This window comes from Carcharhinus amblyrhynchos, chromosome 3 (assembly GCF_965287045.1).
Source record: "Carcharhinus amblyrhynchos chromosome 3, sCarAmb.v2.hapA, whole genome shotgun sequence".
Taxonomy (NCBI): domain Eukaryota; kingdom Metazoa; phylum Chordata; class Chondrichthyes; order Carcharhiniformes; family Carcharhinidae; genus Carcharhinus; species Carcharhinus amblyrhynchos.
In genome coordinates, this window is record NC_137326.1 from 75,835,339 (window position 1) to 75,857,609 (window position 22,271).

At 43.0% G+C, this 22,271-nt stretch overlaps 1 protein-coding gene and 1 pseudogene across 4 annotated transcripts in view; one reads left to right on the forward strand and one right to left on the reverse strand.

The window, feature by feature from the left end:
- Positions 1-13,131, forward strand: part of pigx (phosphatidylinositol glycan anchor biosynthesis, class X) — a 53,054-nt gene extending 39,923 nt beyond the window's left edge. The window contains exon 8 of one of the 4 annotated variants that reach the window (XR_013886316.1): positions 11,917-13,131. The gene's annotated coding sequence lies outside the window, so the exon portion shown is untranslated. Of the gene's footprint in view, positions 1-4,040; positions 4,525-11,461; positions 11,575-11,916 lie in introns of those variants that run through there. The other 3 variants (XR_013886314.1, XR_013886315.1, XM_080185338.1) reach the window with 3 other exon arrangements.
- On the reverse strand, positions 353-11,544 carry LOC145341205 (uncharacterized; annotated as a pseudogene).
- Positions 13,132-22,271: the final 9,140 nt, after the last annotated feature.

A 22,271-nucleotide genomic window follows, 5' to 3' on the forward strand; every position in this document is an offset into this window, starting at 1 on the left:
TGTGTCTGTGTGGATGTCCTCTGGCTGCTCTGATTTCCTCCCACTGTGCAGGTTAGATACATTGGCCATGCAAAATTCTCCCTTTAGTGTACCCAAAAAGGTGCTGGAGTGTGGCAATTAGGGGATTTTCACAGTAACTTCTTTTGCAGTGTGAATGTAAGCCTACTTGTGACTAATAAATTTTTAACTGATCTCAAATGGAAGGTAAAGTCTCTCCTCCCCCACCCCCACCATCATCGACATTGGGCCATTAGAACACATCTCCCCACCATCCCCCACATGGCAGGCATCCACCCTCTTTCCCCCCCCCCACACCATGGAATGGGAAACAACATGGGGTTTCCTAGTGGCTCTGCCCCTGACATGGCCAGGGCACTGCCCACTCATTTCCCTCACCACATATAATGACCTCCAAGCCCCTGGTGTAGTCATCATGATTAGTTTCCGCTTTTGGAATTCAAAATGTGCAATTATGCAATTGGTCATTCATTGCTGTGTTCTCACTACAAACATGAACAATGATGTAATTGCTTTTTCGTATACAAAAAAATTCATATTTGGAAAAACTACTCACTCAGCATAATTATAGAATGCCACAATTCCACTCAATGATTCTCATGTATTTTCTCCCATTACTGCACTCATGTTAATCACATTAAGGGCAGCAGGGTGGCACAATGGTTGGCACTGCTGCCTCATAGTGCCAGTGACTCAGGTTCAATTGCCAGCTTGGGTCACTGTCTATGTGGAGTTTGCATGTTCTCCCCATATCTGAAAGATATGCTGGTTAGGGGAATTGTAGGAACTCCAAAATAATGCCTTAAAACCTAACATCAGAAGATATAATTCAACCTAACACTATCAAACACCATGTTATGGGGAATTTGAAATGCTCCTAATGGAGCATAATGAAATGGCAGTGCGGATTTGGAGCAGTTACAACAGGACTCAGTTGAGTGGTGATGGTTCTATTTTGCCGAATTGGGTTATAATAGTGGAATTTTCCAGATTCTGTCCCAAATTATACCTAATTTTTAGATGTTCCTTTCACTTAATATCCCCAAAATCTCAGGCCCTAAATGACTCCACTCTTTGGAGATTGAATTAAATGTCTATATAGTTGGACAATACATTTAAAAAAGATATTCTGATAATGATCCACTTCCAGCAACTGTTTTTTTTTCTTCATGCCAGAATTCATATAGTTCCAGATATGTACTCCCTAAATGAAGCTCTCTATATCCTCCTTTGGCCAGAGATCATAGTAACATTCCCAGCTTGAATAGGGGATTGGATAGAACTACCTTGGAATTCAGAAAGAGATCTCATTGTATTCTTTTACAATGATTCTGAATGCATCATTAAACTTGCACCATCACTTCATAACACCGATTATCAGTGTAGGACCTCGATGACCCCAAATGTGCCCAATATAATTGGCTTCAAAATCTTTCATGCAGTCAAACAAAATCTGATGATGTTTGAGATGAAATCCCATTGCTCCATTACTGAAAACAGTGTCATGTTCCAAAACAGTAAAATTCACAATTGGCAAAGGTTTTATTGATATAATATCACTATCCAGGTTTGACCCACCATATTTCCATAGCAGAGCTAACCTGCAAGCTAATCAGCAAGGACATAGATCCAATATTTTTCCAAATCTGGATTCATCTGTGATACAATGGACAAAGTAAAATAGAATCCATTATGTTCCATTTCAGCACATCTATGTTGATTTCTTCACTAGTTCTTGTGGCTTCTCCTTTAGTTAAAGATAATTTCAGTCAGTTCGTAGGCGCTCCACTTGTTTCCCTAATATAATCTTTATTAAAGAGTGGGAAAATTTTTGTTTTGGTTTGTTCCCCATAGTGGCATCCCTGAAGAATTCTGGACATGAATGGATCACCTGCCATACATGGCACAATGTTCAGTACATAAAGTGTTTGTGAGGAAGTTTGGAAAGAAAGACTTTGGCCTCTGAGACCCTGCTAGAGAATGAGAATGTTGAGATTATAATTATTTCTGAAACATGGCTGAAGGGGCAGGAATCACAACTCAATGTCTCAATGTTCCTGGTTCTCGGGTTCCCGACACAATCAAGGCATATAGAAATGCAGGGAGGAACCACGGGGGTTAAACTGAGGAATTGGGATAATTACACAACTGGCAATATTCTTTTAAACTTCAAACATTTGGAAATTCGTTAAAGACTAGATATGTAGGGGGCAATTTTCTGGTCTCGCCACACCTGGTGCAGATAGCGCCGATCCAGGAAAATTGCCTGTGGACCTAAAAAAATGGGTTTTGCGCCTGGTGCCAAATGATATGCAATCATCCCAGTCGCTTTCTACCAGCACAAACCGGATCACACCCAGACAGGGCATGAGGCTGATTAGCATATGATTCTCACAGCCATCCTTATGCTCTACATGAGTGCCAAAGTGCTGAGCTCAGTCTGCCACATGCTGCTCCAATGGTCTGTCGAATCAGGGGTCCATATCTGGGTGGCTGACCATTGGGAGCGACAGCATTGTGCTGCACACCATGCAACTGCATTGGGGTGGAGAAGGCATCATGTAAAGTGATGGTACAGCTGTATGGGATGCCATTGGTGACCGTGTGGAGGCATAGGCAGTGCTTGTGACTACTGAGGCAATGATGTGCTGTGGCAGCCAACTGAGATGGCGCATGGCACCAGGGATGGTGTAGATTTGTCAGATTCCAGACATGGGGTGCTAGGAAGGATTGAGGGGTCCGGGATGGATAACCTTGCAGGCTGTCGCTGTCTGTCCCTCTCCCTTTTGGTTGCACACAGATGCCCAGGACCATGTCTAAGTGAGGGTTGGGGGCACCGCTGTTGGCCCAATGCTCAAGGGATTGGGTGAGAGAGGTGGGTGGTGCTGGGCCTAGGTTAAGTGGCTGCCATTCCAGATAGTCTGTCCATGTGGGTCTCCAAGGCCCTCACTGCTGGGATTTCTTGGGAGGCCAGTAGGAGTTGCTGAGTACAGATTGGGGGTACAGATTGGAGTACAGATTGGGTGTCAGTGGAGTGGGGAAGTATTAAGTGAGGAGTTAGAAAGAATTCAGGACAAATATCTTCCCAGAGAGAAAAATGTTGAAACTCCCAAATCTGGATACCCTAGAATATCAAAAAGCAGACAGAAGCTTCCTATTTTGCCAAATCCTATTCTATCAGAGCATAGCAACACAAAGTCCACAGCAATATAAAAATGCAACAGTGAAAATTCAAAAGGAAAAGCAACAAGATGGAAAGAAAAAATATTACAAAGTAAAATCTAAACTACAGATGTAATTAAGGAAGAGAATTGTGAGTTATTGGATAGAATTCCATGATTTGTTACTGTTGAAAGTGAATAAATTACAAAACTTGAATGAAATGTATCCCAGCCTTTTTTTTTATTCATTGGTGGGACAACGGCATCGCTGGCCGGTCAGCATTTATTGTCCATTCCTAGTTGCCTGAGGGCAGTTGAGAGTCAACCACATTGCTGTGGTTCTGGAGTCACATAGACCAGACTTGGTAAGGATGGCATATTTTCTTTCCTAAAGGACATTAGTGCACCAGATGGATTTTTCCAGCAATCGACAATGGTTCCATGGTCATTAGTAGATTCTTCATTCCAGATTTTTAAAATTGAATTCCACTACCTGCATTGGTGGGTTTAAACCCAGGTCCCTAGAACATTAGCTGAGTTTCTTGATTAATAATCTAGCAATAATACCACTTGGCTATCACCTCCTCTCTGAAGGGGCGGCGATGTGCAGATGCTGTCAGATTTGCTGAGTTTTTCAACATCATCTGCTTTAATACAGAGTACTTTCCTTTATTACTCATGATATAGAATAGGGCGCTACTGTGCAAACTGTTGTCTTGATGATGCACTACAGCCACAAATTATTTATGAGCATATATAACCGCTTAAGGAAGACGTATGTCTTTAAAAGAAATGCAAGCAGAAACACCTAAAAGGGGAGGTAGGAGAAAGAGACTGAACTTTAATCCCCTGTGATTACAGAAACAACAAGAGACTGATTGTCACATACCAGCAGATGTCTAAAACCCATCTCCTGCTGATTGATAGCTCAATGTGGAAGTGGTCTGATTTCATAGAATCTGGAGTGGAAGATATATTGTTTAACCCCTTCTGGCATACACAGGAACTTGGATAAAAAGCCATTTGCAGACCTTTTTGGCGTTGGGATATTAGCGTGTGTGACACAGGAACAAGAAGAAACAGCAGTCAGTCACCATTGAAAAAAGCTGCAAGAAAATAATATCTGTTGCTGGAACAAAAATCAGCAAAAGCAACAAGCTAACAAAAATCAGATAGCTTTTCAATCTCCCTGCAGAATCCAGTATCTCCAAACTATCAAAATCAGTTCTACAGAAATCACCAAACTTAATGGCTGCAACATTCATTTATTCCCATGGACAAACCAATGACTGATTTGCATAATTTTTAATTTTGTCTGGACTTTTAACTTTTCATTTAATCAGTTTGTTAACATATGTGTTGCTTTCTTTATTACTTTCTCAGAATTTTTTTGTAACTAATAAATTTGCTCTTTGATTCAAGAAAGCCTGGTTGAATGGGCTCCTTCTAAAAAGTCAATATATTTGGAGTGGGGAAGGTATCCATGGGGGGGAAGGGATTCCTTTAAAATTAACCTTGTTGTGACCAACTGAGGCGAGGCTGAATAAAGGAGAGCCAACTAATTCCTCTTCATCCAGGAGTGTAAAAGAATGGGGATCCCTCTCAAGAGCTTATCAAATTGGGGAACACTGCCGGTCAGAACATTGTAAAATACTAGTTCGACTGTAGCTAGAAAACTGATCATCATATTACTAAAAGATTACAGAAAGGGATTTATGAAAATGCTGCCAGGAATTAAGAATTTTGCAATAAAGAAAGATTGGAATTAGCTTGGGTTGTTTCTTCTGAACAAAGGAGGCTGGGGGCAGATTTGATGAAGGGAACGTATGAGAGGCCGAAAGCCTATGAGAGGCCAACAGCCAGGTACATGAGGTTAAAGCAATTGGTAGAAAGGATAGGGGGGAATTGGAGAAACTTTGTTCAACTGGACGGTGGTGATGGCCTGTAATACCCAGCCTGATAAGATGGTAGAGCTTGAAACCCACATCACATTTAATAAAACCACTTGGATAGTGCCTTTAAGTGCCAGAACTTTCTGGGAGACAGACCAAAAGCTGAAAGTGGGATCAGACTGGATAGCTCTTTTTCAGCCTGTACAAATACAATGGGCTGAAGGGCATTCTTTGAATTTCCTGTTCTTGTTTTGCTGAGGCTGAAACATTTTGCTTGCCCTGTTATTATTCTCTCCATTATTTATTAATATGACATCCATGCACCACACCTTTAACTAATATTAACTGTCAGTGCTGCTCTTTGAGAAACTATTCTAACCTCCATGCCTTGTTTCTTCATCCCTTACAGCTGTCTGAGCATCCAGCAACACCAGCAAATTGCAGTGTGTTCCTTCACTCGATCTAAAACTCCTGAAAATAGTAACATTATGGGTGGGATTTTCCAACCACGCTTGCCCTAAAACCAGAAAATGCCGCCTGAGGTCAATGAATCTTTCCATGGTCTGCTCCTTGCCTGCTATGATTCCTATGGCAGGCAGAACAGGAAAATTCACCCATGTACCTGGCTGCAGACTACATACATACATATGAACGATCATGAGCAGAATGCTAATGTTTCACGGCAGAGCTTGCCCTCCAATTGTCTGTGAATCCCCTTGCCGTTTGACCAGGAACCCACTCTGCCGAGATTGTGTCATAGGTAGCATGTAACAAACACTCCATGTTCCAAAAAATTCAAGTGTAGGTTTTTCCCTCTGGTCAAACTTAACTTTGGCACCTGGAACTTCAGGGCGTGCATGGATAACTCTAGACCAGTGAGAGCGACAGACCTGAACACCACATCAGTATCATAGCTCATGAAACCAAGTGTATCAATATCAACAATACCAATCTAATTGAGACACATGCAAAGGAAGGCCAACTGAAGAAACAAAGTATTTGATGCATTTCATGCTGGAAGGGTTTTCCTGAAATGGACCTATGCTTCCACTGCTTCACCATCAAAATTAGCTTGTCTGGTGGCTCAGCAACTTCCTTGTGAGGGAGGTAATGGCCTAATGGTATTATTGCTAGACTATTAATCCAGAAACTCAGCTAATGTTCTAGGGGCCCAGGTTCAAATCCTGCCATAGCAAATAGTGGAATTTGAATTCAATGCAAAGTACCTGGAAATGAGAATCTACTGATGGTCATGAAACAATTGTCAGAAAAATCCATTTGGTTCACTAATGTTTTTAAGGGAAGGAAGTCTGCCATCTTTACCCAGTCTGGCCTGCATGTAACACCAGACCCATAGCAATGTGGTTGACTCTCAACTGCCCTCAGGCAACTAGGGATCGGAGATGCCCATGTTGCATGAATAAATAAAAAAAATTCCAGCAGCTGGAGTATATTGTGCAAAAATGCAAAGTTGTTTACTTTGACAGGAAAAATAAAAAAGCAGAGTATTATTTAAGTGGAGAGTGACTGCAGAATTCCCATGCTTGAGGGTGCAGAGGGATCGTCATGTATTAGTGCATGAGTCACAAAAGCAACAGCATGCAATCAAAATGTTATCCTTTATTAGAAGAGGAATTAAACGTAAGTAAAGATGTTATTCTTCAGTTATATAGGGTATTGTTGAGACTACATCTTGAATACTATGTTCAGTGTTGGTCTCCATTAATGGAAGGATGTAAATATTTTGGAAATTGTTCGAAGGTGGTTTGCTAGATTGATACCTGGAATGAGTGGGTTGTCTTATGAGGACAGGTTGGAATGGCTGGGTTTGTTGATTAGAAGAGCAAGGGGTCTCTTGATTGAAGTATGTAAGATCTTGAATTGTCTTGACAAGGTGTATGAGGAAAGAGCATTTCCTCATGAGGGTGTATCCACAGGTATGGAACTCTGTTTTAAAAATTGAGTCATTCTTTTGTGACAGAAATAGGAGAAAGTGTTTCAGGCATGTGCAACTTTGGAATTCTCTGCCTCAGAAGGCATTCGAAGTGGGGTCATTGAATATTTTTACGTAGATAGATTATTATTAGGCAAGGGAATCAAAGATTACCAACAGTAGATGGGAATGTGGAATTCAAAACAAATCAGCTAGGGTCTTATTGAATGGCAGAGCACACTTAAGGGGCCAAATGACTTACTTCTGCTCCTGTTTCGTATATTCAAATATAATCCTTAATTTCTCCTGTTAGCCAAAATTGGATCACTATTCCTGCTGTCCTATTAGTTAAAATAATGCAAATTTGTTGCAAATGATGCATTAATTCTTTAAATGCCAGCCATTGTCTGACTACTGTTATATCTTTAATGTTGTTCTTTAATCTATCGTAGCCTCATAATTTTAGTTTCCATTGTTTAGATGAAAGGCCCTAGTTTTGGTTTAAAACAAATCATTTTCAATCATTTAATGGTCATTCTTCCCTAAAAGCTCCTTTACAATGAGATTATTAATTATCCCTTTCTCATTGCGTGGTGTTGAATCTAAAATTACTCATTATCCAATTGGTTCCTGAACATACTGCTTCAGAAACCCCTATACATTCCAGGAATTTGTCATCCTCAACATTAGTTCCAAAGTTTATCCAGTCTATATGCTACTCATGATTACTATGTTACCCTTGTTACATTCCTGATTCCAGTTCTCTTCCTGTACCTGAGGCAAAATTTTGTCCATTACTATGGCTCGTAATTTCTGGACCAGGTCGTTAGTTTGTTATCAGAGACTTATAGCTGAGGGGCTGACCAGGAGTCTATCCTGCTTTTGCCTATTGGCAGGTTTGGGAGGATTTCCAGATTCAACCCATTTGACCGTGTTATGAACACACCTTCCTTGGTCATCAAGTCCTGAGGTGGGACTCAAACCCAGAGCTTCTGACTCAGAGGAGGGACTCTGCCCACTGTGCCACAATACCATCCTTGTTACATGTTCCTCTAATTTCTTGATTATTATAGTGTCCTACATTACCACTACTATTTGGTGGACAGTAAACTACTCCTACCAAAGATTTCTGTCCCTTACTGTTTCTTAACCTAAACCTAACTTGATTCTATATCTTAATTTTCCAATCTAAGATCCTCTCTCATTAATATACTGAGCTCATCCTTGATTAACTCTGCAACCCCACTTTTTATTCCTTTTTGCCTATCCTTCCTAAATACCAAATAGCTTTAAAATTTGATTTTCCAGTCTTGGTCATCCCGTAGCCACACATCCAAAATGGCAATTAGATTATCTCTGTTCACTTCTATTTATATCTTCAATTCATCCACCTTGTTGCAAATGTTGCACATATTCAGGTAGAGTGACTTTTTTGACTTTTCTCAATCTCTAACCTTAACTGCTCATGTACTCTTGTGCTCATTCTGTCTCTCCCTGACACACTTTGATAACCATTTCCCTTATTTCTATCCTGCTCTCTTACCTTCTCCTACCTTTTTCATTTATCACATCTTCCAACACCCCCAAAATTGTATGTCCTAGACATACAATTCTCCAGAACACTGGTCCCAGCACAGTGGAGATGAAGACTCTTCCAACAATACAGCTTCTACTTTTCGCAATACTGTTGCAATGTTCCAGGAAACAAAACTCATTTCTTCCACACCAATCTTTAAAACACACATTTAACTTTCTTATCTTACTTAAAGATTATTATCTTTGAAATTCTGCTTTTTAATTGAGCCATTTGCTGCTCATACTCTCCAGACAGAATGTCCTTTTTAGTCTAACTATGTTGCTGGTAGCAATATGGACCATGATCATTGGATCCTCCCCCTCCCATTGCACATACTTCTACAACCCAGAGCAAATATCCTTAACCATGGCAGTGAGCAACAACGTAGCCACCTGGACTCAAACTCTTGACTCCAGAGAAGAGTATCTACATTCCTACCCAACCTGCACCCCGTCCCCCACCCACCTGACTATACTTTTCCTGTCACTACAATCCTCTTTGCTCGCCCCACTTGAAACAGCTTCACCATGGTGCCATAGTCACACCACTCATCCACCTGCAGTTTTTTATCTCATCCACACAAGTAGCAAGCACTTCAGTACCTGTTGGACAAAGTCAGGAGTTGAGGCTCCTAAACGTCTATATTTGTTTTCCTCTTCACTGCCTGACTTGCAATCACACCCTCCTGTTCTTGACAATTGACAAACATTAAAATTTTGCCTAAAACATTGGAAGTAACTGCCTCTTCAAACAAGGCTTTCTTCAATGTCTGTAAGTCAGGCTTCAGTACAGTAACTCAGAGCTGAGGTTGCCTGAGGGACAGATATTGCTATAGATATGGTTGTTTGGGATTGCGGTGTGTTCTACAGAGACCCATATGCTGCAGTTACAACACAGCACCAGGTCGTGAGGCTTTGTGCTTAGCATCACTTCTGAACCCCCCATTATCCCAGGATCTGATGTCCGAAACCCACGTTCTCTATTCATCCAACTCCTCACACACACACTCTCTCTTCCTCCCCACCTCCACACACGCACTCTTTTATACTCCACCCCTTACTAACATGCTTCCTACCCCCTCCCCTCATACACATTGTCTTCCTCTCCATCCCTCATGTACACTCTTACTCTTCACCCCTCACACACACTTTCTTCCTCCTCACCTCTTCTACACACTTTCTTCCTCCCCACCCCTCACGCACGCTCTCTTCCTCTCCACCCGTCACACATAGTCTTCCTCCTTACTCCTCACACATTCTCTTCCCCCTCCAACACCACCAACAGTGAGTCTGTCTTTCTGCCACCACCAAAGGTGTAGTTGGAAATTTCAAGGTGCAGGAGCTCTAACAAAATGTGTATGTAATTTCTTAATATTCTATTAAATTTGCCAAAATGTTGCTCCTGTCCACACCAGCAGGATCCCATGGTCCCACTAATGGCAAAGCCCCGTCACAGGATTTTCAGCGGCGAGAGGGGCGTTCAATAGGAAACCCCGTTGATAATAGTAGGACCATAAGATCCCACCACCAAACATGCCACGGAGTTGGAGAAAAATCCTGCCCATTGTTTTGCTATGTATTAATTATTTGATTCCCAAAACATCACTAAAACTATGCTTCCTAAGTGAAAGATTAGGGCCAGGTGGCATTTTATTTTGAACCATGAATCATTGAAGCATTAGTCTTTCATATACCTATAAATTCATGATGCTAAAGTTTTATTATATGATTCAAGCCTATTAAAACAGCTTTACTTACAAGATGTGTACGTTAGGTGGATTGGCCATGCTAAATTGTCCTTTAGTGTCCAAAGATGTGTACGTTAGGTGGATTAGGAGAAGGTAAAGGGATAGGGTCTGGATAAGATGCTCTATCAGAGAGTCAATGCAGACTTGATGGGCTGAATTACCTCCTTTTGCACTGTAGGGATTCAGTGATTCTATATCGAAAAATAACTGAGTGAATAAGTAATAGACAAGTCACGATGGCAGAGCAAGCTCATGGGGCTGAATGACCTGCTCTTGTTCGTATGTTGCTATATCAATATTAACGAATGGGTTTGGCATATGTGTGAAAACTTTCATGCATCAAACACTTTCTCCAGTCAATTCAAACTAGTCCAGATTTCAAATTATTATTAGTCAGCTAAATTAATGGCTTGTTTGTACCTCTCCAATTTTCCCCTGCATTCGAGATTAACTGTCATCAGGTCCAGCAACCATTGTATCACCTTCAATAGTGAAAATAAATACAAAACACATATATTTACATTTCAGCCATATTCCATTCCTCAATCCTCACCATTATTCTTAGTCTTTCAAAGGATGTACATGGCTTTTCTGGTCAAGCTTTACCATAACAATGCAACCTGATCACTTGTTTTTTTCCAATACATTTTTTGACATTCAACTGTGGCTTTAGTTAACTTCAGCTGTATCTGATACATATACATGCAATCTTGCCAATATGTTTTACTTTGTGAAATATTTATTTTTAAGGCTAATTTCTGACTATTTCTGTAAATAACTTTATTTTTCTTCTCTATAACTTATTTCCACCAACCCAATCTCCATTTTAGAAACTTATCTTTCAAACAGTTGAATGATTTCAAGGTTAGAAGGAGAACATTACTTATTGCAGATAGCAATGGAACATATTGCTATCTGCAATAAATAATTAGGCAGTGGATATTGTGATAATTTGCCACTGAAACCCCTCATGAAATAACAGACATGTTTGTCTGGATTTAACTGAGCAGCCGATTCCAATGGTGTGGGCTCAACTTCAATCGTCTCTACAAATATATCCATGATTCATTTTGAATGAATTGTGCCTGCTTTATCTGTACTATTTCCAAGATGTTGTTTTTCTTAAACTGGTAGGTTTTCATCTTGTATAATTGGAACAGAATATCACAAACAGTAAGGGTGAGAATGAGCAAGAACCATTGGTGCCGGGATCCCATGGTCTGGAGCTGAGCTGTTTCTTCAAAGGCATCTGTGAAACATGAAGATGGAGAATCTTTGTTTAGTAATGGAACACCATATCATTAACACTTGTACTGAAATCATCCAGGATTTGCATTACTCGTGGGCCGAAGGGCCTGTTTGTGCTGTAGTGTTCTAAAATGTATTTAACTATCATGTCATTAACACCTGCACAAATGCAGGCAAAAGATATTCCTGCTATGGGTGAATAAGGCAGAAAAACCAGGAAATTATGGGACTATTCATCTAAAATCTGATTTACAGATCCATGTGGGATGACAACATGAATCACTTCCATCCACTTTCAGCATGTGACCATTTTGTTTGCATTTGTCTTCTGCCAATGCTAGGTTCCAATGACTCGTGAGCAAGGACTTACAATAATAGTTTATTCAATAGTTTGAGCAGCTCTTACACGTTTCAACTTTGCCCATGCTCTGAATGTCTGGGGTTACAGCACACAGCAAAGCCATTTGGCCAGTGGTGGCTCTGCAAGCTTTTGGTAAAATCTACCCATCTATGCTACTACCTCTCTTTTTCTCCATAAGGTAAGAAACTTATCTATCCAGATAATTACAACATTTCATTTGAAAGCCATTTTGAATCAGTCTCCACCACATGCTTGGACTGTGCATTCCAGATTCTAATTACTCACTGCATGTCCCTTTTGGATTATTTTTCCAACCACCTATATCAGTGTCCTCTGAATCATAGAATTCTATAGTGTAGAAGGAGGCCAGTCAGCTCATCAAGTCTGCAGCGACTCTCTTTCGAGTATTTTACCCAAGCCCTATCTCTCTAACCCCATGTGTTCACCCCATTAATATCCCTACACATCTTGGGACACTAAGGGGCAATTTAGCATGACCGATCAACCTAATCTGCATATCTTCTGACTGAGGGAGGAAACTGGAAGAAACCCACGCAGACATGGGGAGAATGTGCAAACTCCACACAGATAGTCACCCAAGGCTGGAATTGAACCCGGGTCCCTGGTGTTGAAAGGGGTGCTTTTGGCCCCTTGCTGGAAACATGTTCAAATTCCAACATTGGCTGGACTGCTGTGTTAGGGATTTGGATAATTTCCCACCTTGGTGCCCCGATATCCATGCTGGCTTCTTGAATCTAAATCTGTGGGGTTGGAGTTTGCTAATTTTGTCTACTTTCCTCCCCTGAAGTCATTGACTGCAGCTATGATTGGGTTCCATGGGCATAGGTTGCCCTGCAGCACTTTGCCTAGGTGGCCTCTTTACCCTCCTGCAGGTTGAGATCTGGCTGATTTGATTTCCTTCTCTAGCCATAAGATCATAAGATATAGGAACAGAACTTGTCCAATCAGCCCATCGAGTCTGCTTTACCATTCAATGAGATCATGACTGGTCCAAAACAATAATCCTCAAATCCACTTTCCTGTCTTATCCCCATAATCCCTGATTCCCTTACTGATTAAAAATCCACCTATCTCAACCTTGAACAAACTTAACAACCCAGCCTCCACAGCCCCCTGAGGTAAAGAATTCCACAGATTGACCACCCACCAAGAAAGGAAATTCTCTGTGTTAACTGGGCAAGATGTGGGTATGCCGGCGTTGGACTGGCGTAAACACAGTAAAAAGTCTGACAACACCAGGTTTTAGTCCAACCGATTTATTTGATAATAGACTCACAAGCTTTCGGGGTTAGCCCCTTCATCAGGTGAATGGAGGGTTCTGGTCTCAGACAGAGCATATAAAGCACAGACAGTTTAGAGATTACTGATTAGAATGCGAATCCTTACACCTAACCTGCTGTTCAAGACCTGAAGTGGCTGACAATGTGAGTGGAAGGAGCACTGATCACAGGTTAAAGAGATGTGTATTGTCTCCAGACAGTACAGTAATACACATCTCTTTAACCTGTGATCAGTGCTCCTTCCACTCACATTGTCAGCCACTTCAGGTCTTGAACAGCAGGTTAGGTGTAAGGATTCGCATTCTAATCAGTAATCTCTAAACTGTCTGTGCTTTATATGCTCTGTCTGAGGCCAGAACCCTCCATTCACCTGACGAAGGGGCTAACCCCGAAAGCTTGTGAGTCTATTATCAAATAAATCGGTTGGACTAAAACCTGGTGTTGTCAGACTTTTTACTGTGTTAACTGGGCAACCCCTTACTCTGAGATTATGCCCTCCGGCCCTAAACTCTCCCACAAGGGGAAACAACCTCTCAGCATCCAGCAGAGGACATTAAGCGAGTTATACTGCGACCCTGGCTGAGAAAGGACATGGAATCAAACGTGGCACCTTCTTATCTGTACCAGTTCAATATTTCTCTTATGAAGTGAGCTGCCAGGTGTGCCATGTTGGACATTTGAGCAAACAGAATGGCAATTTAGCAAAGTTGCTCCCTTCCCACTCTCAGCAGTGGGATGCCCCATGATGATTTCTGGAAGCTGACGGTTGATGAGAGAAGGATCTTGCTTTCTTCTATTCCCTGGGACTTGATCTGCTTTTAGATTTCAGTGTGCTGCACAATGATAAGAATAAATTGCTTCATCAAGTTATTGCAAGCTGTTAAACATGATGTGTTGAAACCCAAACAATGACAAAGGAATTAGCTTTAATCAATCACATTAACTTCCCCATGAGCAATATTAAATGCACTTAGTTCTTTCTTTGGAATACTTCCTAAGGAGATGTGGGAAGCATAAGCTGGGTGCTGCTTTGTATTTGTGCACACTTCTCATCTCCATTGGTTGCTGGTTGGATCTTTGGGTGTTAATTTGATTTATTATTGTCACATGTATTATTGATTTATTATTGTCACAGTGAAATGTATTGTTTCTTGCACACTATACCAACCAAGCATACCATTTATAGAGAAGGAAAGAAGAGAGTGCAAAATGTACTATTAAGTTATAACTAGGGTGTGGAGAAAGATCAACTTAATGCAGGATAGGTCCATTCAAATATCTGATGGCAGCAGGGAAGAAACTGTTCTTGAATCGGTTGGTACGTGACCTCAGATTTTTGTATCTCTTTCCACAAGGAAAGAAGGTGGAAGAATGAATGTCTGGGGTGCATGGGGTCCTTAATTATGCTGGCTGCTTTGCCGAGGCAGTGGGAAGTGTAGACAGAGTCAGTGGATGGTTTGCATGATGGATTGGGCTACATTCACAACTCTTTGTAGTTTCTTGCCGTCTTGGGCAGAGCAGGAGCCATACCAAGCTGTGATACAACCATAAAGAATACTTTCTATGGTACATTTGTAAAAGTTGGAGTCATAATTGACACGCCAAATTTTTAGTCCTGAGAAAGTAGAGGCATTGGTGAGCTTTCTATAGTGTCTTTCCACCAGTGGCTACAGCATTTTCTGGCTTGCCTGTCCCACCACCAGGGAACCTGCTGCAATGGGCTCATTTTTGGCAGGACCAGGAAATCCTGCTGGTGGGATGGGCAGAAAACCTTGCCTCAGATCTACAATTTCAAATTTTGCAAAGACCGCCAAATTGGAGGGGGATAAAATGTTGTTGACAAAGAAAAAATATAAGAACGTTTGAATGAACATTCAGAATGGGAGTTTAGTTAGCAAAATTAATTTCCCCAAAGACTGCTGTCCATCTATAAGGCAAAAGTCAGAAGTGTCTCACAACACTTGTCTATATGAATGCCAATATGTGGACGAATCTCCTCCCTCAGAGGGCCGCAAGCCCCTGGAACACCCCATCACAGAGTCCCCATGCACATTTAGGCTGAGATAGACAGACCCCCAATAAGCAAGGAAATCAAGGGCCATGGGGAAAGGCCAGGAAGGCAGACGCGACAAATGCCAGACCAGCCACAATCCTACTGAATGGCAAGGCAGGCTCAAGGGGTTGAATGGCCCACTTCTGCCCCCTTTTCCTATAATCCCATGGAGGGATTTGTAGATAAAGGCGAGGGTTTTAAATTCGAACCACTGGGAAGTAGGAGGTCATGTTGTTTAGTTACAAATGGGCAAAATAGATGAACAGAGCTTAGTGTGAGACAAGATGCTGGCAATGGAAGTTGGGTGATTGGGATTTTATGATCCATAGCAGCTGGGAATCGAGCAAGGAGAGGATCAGAACAATCAAATCTACAGATGGCCATCAGGATGAGGGCAGCATTTGGTACCTCTCTTCCTACTTTATCTAGAGATGGTTCCCTCCGGACACAATCCAGATGAACTTGAAGATGTTTTGGGTGACTGCTGTTGCACAGGACGGAGGTATGGGTCAGATCTACACCATGCACACAACCCTAAGTTTATCTCACACCTGATGATCAGGCTTTTTCCTGTGGAGAAGAAGCATTGTCCCCACATGCCCAGTTTCTGCTTTACCTTGGCAATATGCTCCTCCCAGTTTTTGGTGCACACCCCAGCCATTCTGATTCATATCCCAGCACCATCGCTTAATCTGATCTGATGGTGAAGGGACAAAGGATCCATGAGCCCAGTTCCCAAAAAACACAAGACCATAAGTAGGATCAAGAGCAGCTCACCTGACACTCAACCCACCCCACCATTCAATAGGACCATAGCTGATTCAAATCTCCCCGTGCCCATTCGCCACCCCCACACTGATCAAAATCTATCTCATCCCCAAGTACACACAAGGATGCTGTCCCCAAAGCTTCCTGCAGCAAGGAGCCACAAAGACCTACAACCCCAAGATAAGAAATTCCCCCCCATCCCAGTCCCAAAGTGGAGCTCCTCCATCACCCCCCCCACCCTTCAGCATACCCATCCTGCCAAGTCCCACAAGAATCCCATAAGACCATCCCTCCAAACTCCAATGAGTAGAGTCCCAACCTGTCCAAATCTTTTCTCAAGACAATCCCTCCATACAGGGACCATCTGAATGATCCTTCTCTGACTTGCCCCTGAAGTAATCATATCTTTCCTTAAATAAGGGGACCAAAACTGCCCACAGTATTCCAGATGTGGTTTCATGAATACCTTGTACAGTTGCACAAGACTTCCCTACTCATACTCCAACCACAACAAGGCCTCCCTCTTGCCACAATTTACCTTTGCTCCCAAGGCCAAATCATACTGGTTGCAGATATTCAGGAGCCTGCATGCCAGCAACAGATCTGAGTAGAAGACAGCAATGGCATCCATTTATAGTGAGGCTTTGACCAGCCTGCCTCTGCTACCTGGGATTGTCACATCTCTTATGCCTGGATTCTTCCTGATGGACTCAGCAAAAGATTCTATGCAACACACAAACAGGGCAGAGGAAAGAGAGCAGCCCAGCCTAACTCCAGATTTGATCTGAGAGCTTTCCAACTCTCCCCATTGACTGAAACTGCACTACTGGTTTATGTAGAGCAGTCAGATCCAATTGTGGATTCCCTCCCCAAGCCCTATTCTGGAGAGCACATCCATCATATTCTGTCAAATGGCTTCTCCTGGGGCAGGCTGATGAGGCACAGATCCACCCTCATCTTGCATGTAGGTAATTATTTCCTTGAGTAATGTGAGGCTATCAGAGATCTTCTTGCTAGGAACAGCATTGGTTTGGTGAGGGTGGATCACCCACTCCAGAGTATTGATCCACCAGAAGGAACTCTTCAGTTGCAGGCAATAAAATAAAACAAGATTTACTCATAAGAACATAAGAAATAGGAGCAGGAGTAGGCCATCTAGCCCTTCAAGCCTGCCCCGCCATTCAATAAGATCATAGCTGATCTGAAGTGGCTCAGTTCCACTTTCCCACTTTCTCCCCATAACCCTTAATTCCCTTGCCTACCAAAAACCTATCTACCCATGTCTTAAATATATTTAGCGAGGTAGCCTCCACCACATCAACGGGCAGAGAATTCCAGAGATTCACCACCCTTTGAGTGAAGAAGTTCCTCCTCAACTCCGTTCTAAATTGCACCCCCCCCTTATCTTGAGGCTGTGCCCTCTAGTCCTGCTGTCCCTTCTGAGCAGGAAGAATCTCTCTACCTCTACCCTATCCATCCCCTTCATTATCTTATACGTCTTTATAAGATCCCCCCTCATCCTTCTAAACTCCAATGAGTACAGACCCAGTCTATTCAGCCTCTCTTCATAGTCCAACCCCCTCATCTCCGGTATCAGCCTAGTGAACCTCCTCTGCACCCCCTCCAAGGCCAAAATATCCTTGCGCAAGTGCGGCGACCAAAACTGCACACAGTACTCCAGCTGCAGCCTCGCCAGTGCCCTGGACAGTTGCAGCAAGACCTCCCTGCTTTTATATTCAGTCCCCTGCGCTATAAAGGCCAGCATCCCATTTGCCTTCCTGATCACCTGCTGCACCTGCAGGCTGGGTTTTTGCGAATCATGCACAAGGACCCCCAGGTCCCTCTGCACTGTAGCATGCTGCAGCTTTTCACCCTTTAAATAGTAATCCCTCCTACTATGATTCCTGCCAAAGTGGATAACCTCACACTTGCTAACATTGTATTCCATCTGCCAGGTCCTCACCCACTCGCTCAGCCTATCTAGATCCCGCTGCAGACTTTCCACACCCTCCACACAATTTGCTGTTCCACTTATCTTCGTGTCATCAGCAAATTTCAACACCCTACACTCAGCCCCCTCCTCCAGATCATCTATATAAATGGTAAATAGTTGAGGCCTCAGCACTGATCCCTGGGATACTCCACTAATCACCAACTGCCAATCAGAATAACACCCATTGATACCAACTCTCTGCCTCCTATTAGACAACCAATCCTCTATCCACGCTAACACCTTACCGCCAGCTCCATGCCCCCTAACCTTCTGAAGCAACCTCTTGTGCGGTACCTTATCAAACACCTTCTGAAAATTGAGAAACATCACATCCACCAGTTCCCCTCTGTCTACCGCACTAGTCACATCCTCATAGAATTCCAATAAATTCGTCAGACACAACTTCCCCTGAACAAATCCATGCTGCATCTGCTCTATCAAACAATTCTTCTCAAGGTGCCTCGCTATTTCTTCTTTGATGACAGATTCAAGCATTTTTCCTGCAACAGACGTTAAACTAACCGGCCTATAATTCCCTGCCAACATATAAATCAAACAAAAAGATTTATAAAGAAACTTCATTACTCCACACTTGAGACATGACCCCAGCAGCTTCTTATTTATACTGAGTCAGCTGGTCAGCACATCATTTTGTCATTGGTTACATAGTTTACTGGGTCAACTGACCCTTAAAGCAAGTCACCATTGGTCACACTACAACAGAGCCAATGTTATCATTGGTTACATTCTAACACAGAGCAGATTTGATCCAATGGCCTTGGCTAGAATTTTATAGTCCGCATTCAGAGTGATATGGAGTGTCGCCAATTTCTAATTTCTTCCCTTCCCCACTTCTGTTTGTAGATGAGGGTAATGTTGCCTTTCTTAATGGATTCTGACATGCTGCCTTCCAGAAGCATACTCTTGTACAGTTCTGGCAGGTCTAGGCCGATCCAGTCCTACAAAGCTGAATACAACTCAGCCGGTAAACCGTCACTTCCAGGAGGTTTACTCATCTCAAAGAACTTGACGGCCTTTGTCAACTCATCCAGAGATAATGGTTTGTCTAGCTCTCCCGCTCACTATCTTTGAAGACCTCAGTGATAGAAGACGGGAAGGGCTGGGAGGCTATGTTGTCTGTTGGCTTTAGTTCATACAGTCCGGTGTAGAAGGATTTGCTAATCCTCAGGAAGTCAGACTGCGACGACTTTACCAAGCCATCTTCTTCCTTCAGGCTGCTGATCACAGAGCTCTCTCTGTGCACCTTTTGGAAGAAGAAATGTGAGCACATTTCTTCCTGCTCCACGGGGTGGACTCTGGATCAGAAGATGACTTTGGAGGACTCCAAGGCAAAGTGCAAGGCTTGCTGGCTCTTCACCTCCTGGAGATCCTCCATGATATCGTCCTGCATTGACTGCAGCAGGACCCCGGCTCTCTCTCTCTCTTCCCTTCTAAACACCTTTAAAGATGAAAAACCTCTTGATGTTCTCCTTTATTCCTTCTCACCAGAGTGATGGAGACTCAAGGAGGGGTTTCTCCAATCTTTTCAGTTCCTTGAGGTTCTCTTGGGTCAACAGTTTTACGTTCAGCTTCCATATCCCCCTGCCAAACATCTGATTTTTCTGCAGGTGACAGTCAGCCAGTAGGAGGCAGCAGTCAGACAAGAACACCAGCTTGACATTGGTGTATCTGACTATGAAAGCTCAGGACGCAAACAGGAATTCTATCCTGGAGTGGACAGGCCTGTCTGGCTGTAACCATGTATATCTATGCTTCGCTCCAGCTTAAATTTTAAGTTTATTTATTATTGTCACAAGTAGGTTTACATTAACATTGCAACAAAGCTACTGTGAAATTCCCCTAGTCGCCATGCTCTGGCGCCTGTTCGGGTACACTGAGGAAGAATTCAACATGGCCAATGCACCTAACCAGAACGTCTTTGAGACTGTGGGAAGAAACCGGAGCATCAGAAGAAGCCCACAGAAACAGAGGGAGAACATACAGATTCCACACAGACAGTGACCCAAAGCTGGAATTGAACCTGACTCCCTGGCGCTGTGGGGCAGCAGTGCTAACCATTGTGCCACTGTGTCACCCCACTATAGGGTTGCTGAAGATGTCATGCAGCTTGGCATCTTTTACCAATTCCATCAGGAATCTGAACATGGCGTTAAGTTTTGTGTCAGCCCTGCCAGATTGTCCACTGCATTGATGGTGAGTTGAAGTAACCATTCAGAATGATTGGCCTAGAAGTGGTCAGCAGCTGTGGGAGCTGCTGAAGGACTGCCAGCCACTCACTCTTTAGGACTGGGACATACACTTTAATCAGTATGAGGGGAGCGTTCTAGTACATGACATACGCTATGAAGAGGCATCTGCACTCCACCACAAGACAATCAAGCAATGGTCTGCACATAATGTCCTTGAGGCCCTGAGGGAAAAGAAAATGGTGAATCCTGTTGGATAGCTCCCTGAGCAGATTGTCAGAATCATTTGAAAGAATGCCTCATCACCAGAATTTTCAAACCAGCACCAAAACCTAGCTTGGCTGGTGGTGAGGAAGGCATGCCCCATCAGATCCTTTATGCATGTCCGAATTTTCTGTGTTTCTGACACTGCCCTCGAACTGGCTCCGGTGGGGAGGAGACTGTCACGCACTTCCTTGTGAAATGTGCCTTAACAAAGAAGGTCTGGAAGTGATATATGTCGAGGTTCATCCCAAGCAGTTCTGTGACATATGACTTGTGCTCTACAGGCTACCGCAGGGATGCAGTGGTGTAGTGGCATTATCACTGGACAAGTAATCCAAAGACCCAGGCCCCTGGAGACCTGAGTTCAAATCCCACCAATAAAAATATGGAACTAAAAGTCTAATGGTGACCATCACTGGTCAACCATCACAAAACCCATCCGGTCCACCAATGTCACCCAGTAATGGAAATCTGTCATTCCACACATGACTCCAGAGTCACAGCAAAGTGGTCGACTGCCTAATGCCCACAGGAATGGGCAACAAATGCTGGCCCAGCCAGCAACTCCCACAAGCAGGTGTATTAAAAAAAACACGGAGACATATGCCAACTGCTGCTGAGAATCATCAACTTAGTGAAAGACACTCTTTGGTCTGCCAGAAACTTGTTGGTCTCCCAGTGCAAAGAATTGTCCCCAACCGAGGGGTGCAGTCTAGCACATTCCAAAGTCAAGGACTATGTGAGTGATTCACTCAAGCTTGGGGTAGTTGCTGCAAAGATGCAATGGGGGAAGACAATTGTGTATGCCTGTGCACCGAGGGGCTGGTAACCAAGTAAAACCCCTCAGACTGTGTGCTTAATCCTAACCGTATGTAACTGTATTGAAGCACTGCAGAGCGCAACATGACCGATGTATATAGTTTGTAAAGAACTGTACTCCCTGTACTGAAAATATTGAGATGTTTGTAATGTTCTCATTACTGAAACATCTCAAAGTGCTTTGTGATCTCTGGAGAAAATGGCTGGAATTTTACTGTCCCACCCGCCACGGGAATCAGAACGAGCGAGGGGTGGACAATGGGAAGGTCCATTGAGCTCGGACAAGATTTTACGGTTTCGGGCCGAGCGAGGCCGAAAAATTCCACCCAGTGTGAATATGTTTGCACTTTACTGTTACAACAATTTGAAATGTTTTGTAATATATCTTACAGATTTTATATAAATAAAGTATATCTTTGCAAAAAAGGTTGCGTTCTTCTTCACTGCATTCATGCAGAGACAATGAATAGCCCATCTGTCCTCTCTGTCGCTAAGTTGAAACAATGACTTCTTAACTAGCTTATCTGATACTTCAAGACTCGTGAGCACACAAGGTGCTCTGTATGTGGTGAGCAGTGTTTGTCAGACAAGGAAATGAATGTATGCTTTGCAGCTAGACTGCACAGGTGTACACAATGAGCAAGAACCACATTTAAACTTGAACTCTTATACCTACAGCTGGAAGTATCAAATCCACATTTGAGATAACGTTCAAGAATTTGCAGCGACTTCACATTCCCTCCAAGCCTCAGCATCCTGACTTGGAAAAATATTGCCGTTTCTTCATAGTGGCTGGGTCAAAATTCCCTCCCTAATGGCATTGTGGGTCAACGCACAGCATGTGGATTGCAGTGTTTCAAGAAGGCAGCTCACCACCACCTTCTTGAGGGCATCTAGGGACGCGCAATAAATGCTGGCCAGGCAGAAACA